Here is a 6,529-nt window from a genome sequence, read left to right as displayed (position 1 = left end):
TTGTTGGGTTCGTAGGCTTTAGGGTAGCCGGCCCTAAGGGTTAGCCTGCCCTAATTAGGGTTAGCCGGCCCTAGTTATTAGGCCCACTTAGTTAACTTGTTGACCAAGTAGGATTTAGGAAACCCTAATCTTGTTCTATAAATACCTATGATGTAACTGTAATCTGTGTCATTCTGAAAACAGTTATGAGCATCTAATAAAAGTGAAACCCTAGTTGCAACCCGTGGACGTAGGTCACCTTGACCGAACCACATAAATTCTCGTGTTCTTTATTTTCTGCTAGTGTGTGTGTGTTTGTTCCGCTTCCGCTCGAGCCTACTCTGATCCGATACCCCTAACATCATAGATTACCCGACCCATTACGGTCCGATGGAAGTGTGCGACCCATTAGTGGACGGCCCACCCCGAGTGTCGGCCTACCTCTAATGCACGACTACCAGATTGTGCGGCCCACGACTTAACCGGCCCAACTAAACATGGAGTCTATTGGACTGTGCGATATCCCCGAGGGTGTGCGATTGATCCCGATTCGTGACCTAGTCTATAATGTTTACGTGTGTGTCCCAGATCCTTTGTATGACTCAAATCCTAGTGTGCGATCAAGGTTCGAGTGTGCGACTTCTTAATAGTGCGGTGTCGGTTACACGGTTCCGCAATTTATGGCAATTTCCATAACCAAATTCCCATACTTTAGTCACGTCGGTTATGTAATTGAAACAGTTAGGCAACTCCAATTCTCACACAATTAAAGCAATTTCCAATCATATCTCAGTCAAACATATCATACTCACACATATCATTTACTCATCTCGGTTATAATGATCACATTATTCCATCCTAGCTCGCCTGTATTGTTCAGAATACAAGAATCGTTGGTTTGTTCATGATAATCGTCAACGTGTTTATATTCACACTTCTAATTCATCGACAGTTAATTGATGCGGGCGTAATCCTAGATCAATCACTGTTATAACCATGCATTTATTTAGAATTTCACTTATCATAAAATCTTAAGTCATATGTTAATCCTCATGCTTCTACGTTTGTGACAACCATTATTATTATGCACAGTTCATCATAATCCATATTATGTTATAACACTGGTTTTTTTTAGCATCCATTCAGATTTGCTCTAGATCGTTGACACAATAAAACCCACATCATGCAATTCTAACATCACAACATTCACACCTTTGTAATAGGGATGAGCAAAATGGATCCGGTACCGGTACCGAATTTACCGAACCGGGTACCTTTTCGGTACCGATTCGGTACCGACTTTTGACATTTTCGGTACCGATTCGGTACCGGTCCGGTACGGTACAGGTTCGGTGAACCGTACCGAACCGGGTATATTGGTACCGGTACCCACTTTTGAGGATTTTCGGTACCGGTACCCACTTTTGAGGATTTTCGGTACCGGTACTTTCGGTTCCGATACCGGTTCGGTACCGGACGGACCGAGCTCATCCCTACTTTGTAACACATAATCACAGGGGTTCTAGTAACCATAAAAACGTAGGGTAAAGTTCTTGTACAAATAATCTTAACATACTAAACATACAAATTGAAGGAAAACTCAAAAGGACAAGGTGGCATTTTTGTAATTATCAATAACTATCAAAGTTACTCTACAAATATACCTAAAAAAACCTAACCACTCCCCCACCCCCAAAAAAAACCTAAACCCCCCACCCCGCAAAAACCTAAAACAAACCTACCCCCCCCACCCCCCAAAAACCTAACCCCCCACCCCACCCCCCAAAAACCTAAAAAAAAACCTAACCCCCCCCCCCCCACCCCCAAAAACCTAAAAAAAACCTAACCCCCCCCACCCCCACCCCCACCCCACCCCCAAAAACCTAAAAAAAACCTAACCCCCCTCCCCCCACCCAAGCTAAAATGCTAAAAACTAAACCCTCAAAAAACCTAAAAAAATAAAAAAAAAACACACAAATTATTTTATTTTATTTTTTTAACATTTTTTATTAAAAAATCGCTACTTTTAGTAGCAGCAAATTTTTTTTTTTTTTTTTTTTTTTTTTGCTAACGAAATGTAGCGATTTTTTAATAAAAAATGTTTAAAAAAAAATTTGTGTTTTTAGGTATTTTTGGTTGTAACTTTGATAGTTGGTGGTAATTACAAAAATGCCACCTTGTCTTTTTGGGTTTTCCTTCAATTTGTATGTTTAGTATGTTAAGATTATTTGTATTTGATCTTTTGCCTAAAAACGTAATCTCATGAACACCAAATAAATCCAAATAATCGCAACAACTAACCGGAGAGTTTAGGGAGTGGGGCTTCGAATGAAAGAGCTTCGGGTGCTTCCGGCAACGCCTTCGTGTCTCCGGCGAGTCGTGTTGCATTGCGGACGTGAATGGAGGCGTCATCAAATATTTAAGAGTCGAAGAATGGTTCCCGTCGTAATCCTCCGCGTATCCCGACAACTTCACTTGCTCCCATAATATTCTGGTAATGGTGGATGATCATGGCGAGGTTTGTTGTTAAAGTGTAATAGGAGAGTGCAAGGTAGGAAGAAGGACCAAGGGCTTGAAGGAATCACCGTTGATGGCTGCCTTGATGATGGAACGATGGTAAGAGGAAGAGGGAACTGCCATTTATTAGTATGGGAGCCTAGGGTTTGTAATATTTCATGTGTGTTGCAACATAAAGAGGCCATAAGCCTATGGACGAAAACGTAACTCCCCACTAAGAGGGTTGGGCTCGGTTTGTGCTTGGTAAAGGTTGGGCCTATATAAACGACTGGCGAAGAAATGTGTGACCAGAAATAGTGTGCGGACCAATTTGTAACAACAACCTAGCATTTAACAAAATAACAATCATTTGCAATCAGTTTACATTTAACCACCTTACATGACACATCCCTAATTACCACGTAAAACAGAACATGAAGAGTAACGAAACGAGTTAAGTGTTACGAGGTTAGGCGATTCTAACCTTGGAAGTTCGGGTTGTCACAGTATCATCGTGTCACCAGCGGAACCACCCGATCATATCCATCTCCACTAGCCAATAATGCATATACACCAATTCATGAGAAAACTCAATAAATCTGGGAAAAAGCCTCTTGTAAGAATTGCACCCAGGACTATCTAATGGTCCCTAAGACTTATCTCATCGCTAAGATACCACCAGACTATAATGCCATAGTGACGACATTTATATAATAAGTTTTGTCATGAACAAGTCAACTTCCCATTTCGTAACCTTTATTGTTTACTATTTCTGTTTTTTATCAAAAGATTTAATATAATCAACTCGAAAAAACGTACCTTATAATAGCTAAAAAGTTAATGGTCGTGACAACCAAATAGTATAAAATTAAAAAGAAATAATATGAAAGAGAAATTACACCACGGCCACTCTGGACAACGGCCAAATCCTCCATGTGCCAACCCACTACATCCATCCGTATCCCATCGTGTCCTACATAACAATTGAAAAAATATCGTTTTCAAGGTTATATTTGTTAATCAAGGTTATATTTGTTAATGTTTTCTAAGGGGCAATTTGTTAATGTTTTTTAAGGGGCAATTTCTGTCACATCAGCCTTTTAAAAAATGTGTAATGGTTAATGTCTGCTTGATGTGTCTTTCAATCATTACTTTCCGTTTTGTTTTCTACTATTGAGCATTATATTAGAAACATCCCTCCATCTAATTTCCCTATAATGCCCAAGAAGACAGTGTCTAGGGCGTTATCAAACCCCTTCACGTCCCTATAATGTCCCATTACGCATGACATTATATGCAAATGAGTTTCATGTATCTTATTTACGTATCACAATAAATCTTTTGTAATGTAGTAATATTATTCGGTTTTAAGAAAATAAACTAAATATGCAAAAAGACATACGCGAGTAACATATAAAAATCTAATTACTGGTAAAAATTATACACATAAAAATAGGAAATTAAAAATTACACTATATCTTTTTAATAAGCCGAGAGTCTAGAGGTGCACAAATCGGTTAATTTCAATACATATAAGGTTACACCGGTCAATTTGACTTTTTTTATTTTAACCGGTTACTTTAACAGGTTAAAAATGTCAAGTCAGTTCCCACATCAACTGCCACGTCAGCAAAAATGGCCATATCAGATGCCACATCAGCAAAAACTGACTGGGTTAGAGTTTAGTTAGTTAGAGATTGTTATCGGCCAATAATTTGAAAGTTGAGAGTGCTGGTGTACAAATCAAAAGTTAGGAATGTCATCGATCATTTGGTGAAAGTTGGGGGTTATTTAAATATAATATTCCTTAATAAAAACCAATTTTCATATATTAAAGTTTCTAAATCTAAACATGATGAAAAACATGAAAAAGTTCCTCATCTTAATTTTGTTATACTAAAGTATCTAAATCTATACATAATCAACTTACTTGTAGAAAAGTATTTAAATAGTAATTCGTTGCCTCTTTAATTATTATTTAAAATATGATCAAGAAGTGTATTGCAAAAAAAAAAAAAAAAAAAAAAAAAAAAAAAAAAAAAACATCATACCATTCCATCTTATAGTAAAAACTTAAGATGTAACAAATCATTACTTTAAAGTACATGCATCCGAGAATAAGGTTAGAGATTCTGATTAAACTTTTTTTCCTTCTCTTATATGTATTTAAAAACTTTAGAACATGAAAATTTTGATTTAAGAAACTTCTTTGTATAATTAAATAAAGGGTTGAGATCCTGTACAAACAGTGCTAATTATAAGAACCGTAAGAACAGATCTGAACCATTGTTAATTTAAATCAAGGGTTGATATTGATTATAAATAAAACTCTTATAATTAAAAATTACTACTAACAAATTAGGGGTAATTTTGTAAAATTGCTAGTCATTTGACCATTTTCTATTAAATACAAATTCCACCAAGGTTTTTTAAACTAAAATAACTTTTATATACTTCATTATTTTTTTTAAAAATATATACCATAAAATCAAGTATTTTTTATCTTTAATATGAGTACCATATTGCTATACCTTTTTGTATTTATAAAAGTGTTTTTTAAAAAAAGTTAACAAAAGGTGTTTTATATTTGTGCTAATAAGGTGCTGATTATGTGTTAATTACAAAATAAGACAAACAAACACCAAAAGTAGATATAATCAGCACATCTGGTGTGCTGATAATGGAGAACGATTGAAGATGTTGTGCTAATGTCGTTTATGTTGATAATGGAGAACGATTCGAGGACGATGTGCTGATAATGAAGAACGATTAATGATGTTGTGCTAATTATATAGTGTTGTGCTGATTATATTTTTTGTAATTATTTTTAATTAGTTATAAATAAATATGGTCAAAAAGTCTAAATTACCCCTAAACTAATTTTTTATTGATGGACACTTGTCAATTATGTATTGGTTCTTATGGTTCTTACAAACTTAAGTGTTTGTATTTGATCCCATTCCATTAAATAAAAACGTTATTTTGTATTTACTTTTGTGCCGTTAATCATTGTTGACAACGTTTTGGTTGACCATTTCTTTCCACCTAAAAAAATTAAAAAAAATATCAATAATTCAAAACCCCCAAGATTCTTTGACTCCCTATATAAACCTCTAAATGAACCAACATTTACACATGAGGATCTGAATTTCACAACCGAATTCAGAGGCCAACCGTGTGTGTGTGCGCATTTCAAAATCAAAGATGGAAACCATGAAAATGTGCTTTATGGTCACAATTTTTGCTCTTGTGATGTCACATCTTCTTCAATCCATAAACGCTCAAAGTCCTGCTCCTGCTCCTGCTCCTTCAAACGACGGTAACTTCTTCATCTTTCTAGATCTGTCATTAACCAACCGATTACACAAATCTCATTGAATTCATTTCGACTTAATAAGTTTTGTACGTTCTGATTCAATAGCTAGGGCTTTTTTTTACGTTTTTTAGAGTGATATTGATGATTGATTTTGGGTTTTTTTTTGTTTTTGTGATTTATAGGAGCAGCGATTGATCAAGGAGTAGCGTATGTGCTGATGCTTGTTGCTTTGGCTTTGACCTATATTATTCACTAGATTTTCATTTTGAATTTGGGATTTTTTTTTTCTGTTAATTTGTTCTCAGGATTAATTAATGAGTTATTTATCTGTATTTCTTTTTTGAATTTATTATTATTTGGTTGACAATTTTCTAATTTGAATCCAATTCTTTTATGTAAAGATTCTTTTTGTTATTATCATCATGTGGAATGTAATTCGGTGCAACTTGTTTGTTTTATGGCTTTGTTTATAATTTCACAAATTTGAATTTTAATATTATTGAGAAATAATTCATTAATTTGGGAAATGCATATTTAAGTATCTATGTAATAAATTGTGTATACATATAATTTTGATTTTGATTTTCTAAGGGTGCTAGGGGCACTTCGCGTACCCCTTGCGTCTTCATGGGTACCCACGGCTACATTGCCGCCGCCCCCTACCCGCAAGCTTGTGGCTTCAATCCACGTCGGGACGTGGCAAGTGAAGGAAGATAGTTGATCATATTCATCGGCTTC

General features: G+C 35.5%; 1 long non-coding RNA gene across 1 annotated transcript; it reads left to right on the top strand.

The window, feature by feature from the left end:
• Positions 1 to 5,586: 5,586 nt before the first annotated feature.
• On the top strand, positions 5,587 to 6,249 carry LOC110896273. Its single transcript, XR_002567796.2, has 2 exons — positions 5,587 to 5,794; positions 5,974 to 6,249. It is a non-coding gene; the product is annotated as an uncharacterized LOC110896273 (long non-coding RNA).
• Positions 6,250 to 6,529: the final 280 nt, after the last annotated feature.

This window comes from Helianthus annuus, chromosome 12 (genome assembly GCF_002127325.2).
Source record: "Helianthus annuus cultivar XRQ/B chromosome 12, HanXRQr2.0-SUNRISE, whole genome shotgun sequence".
Lineage (NCBI taxonomy): Eukaryota > Viridiplantae > Streptophyta > Magnoliopsida > Asterales > Asteraceae > Helianthus > Helianthus annuus.
The sequence above is the reverse complement of the archived record's forward strand: the minus strand, read 5'-3'. Positions and strand labels throughout refer to the sequence as shown.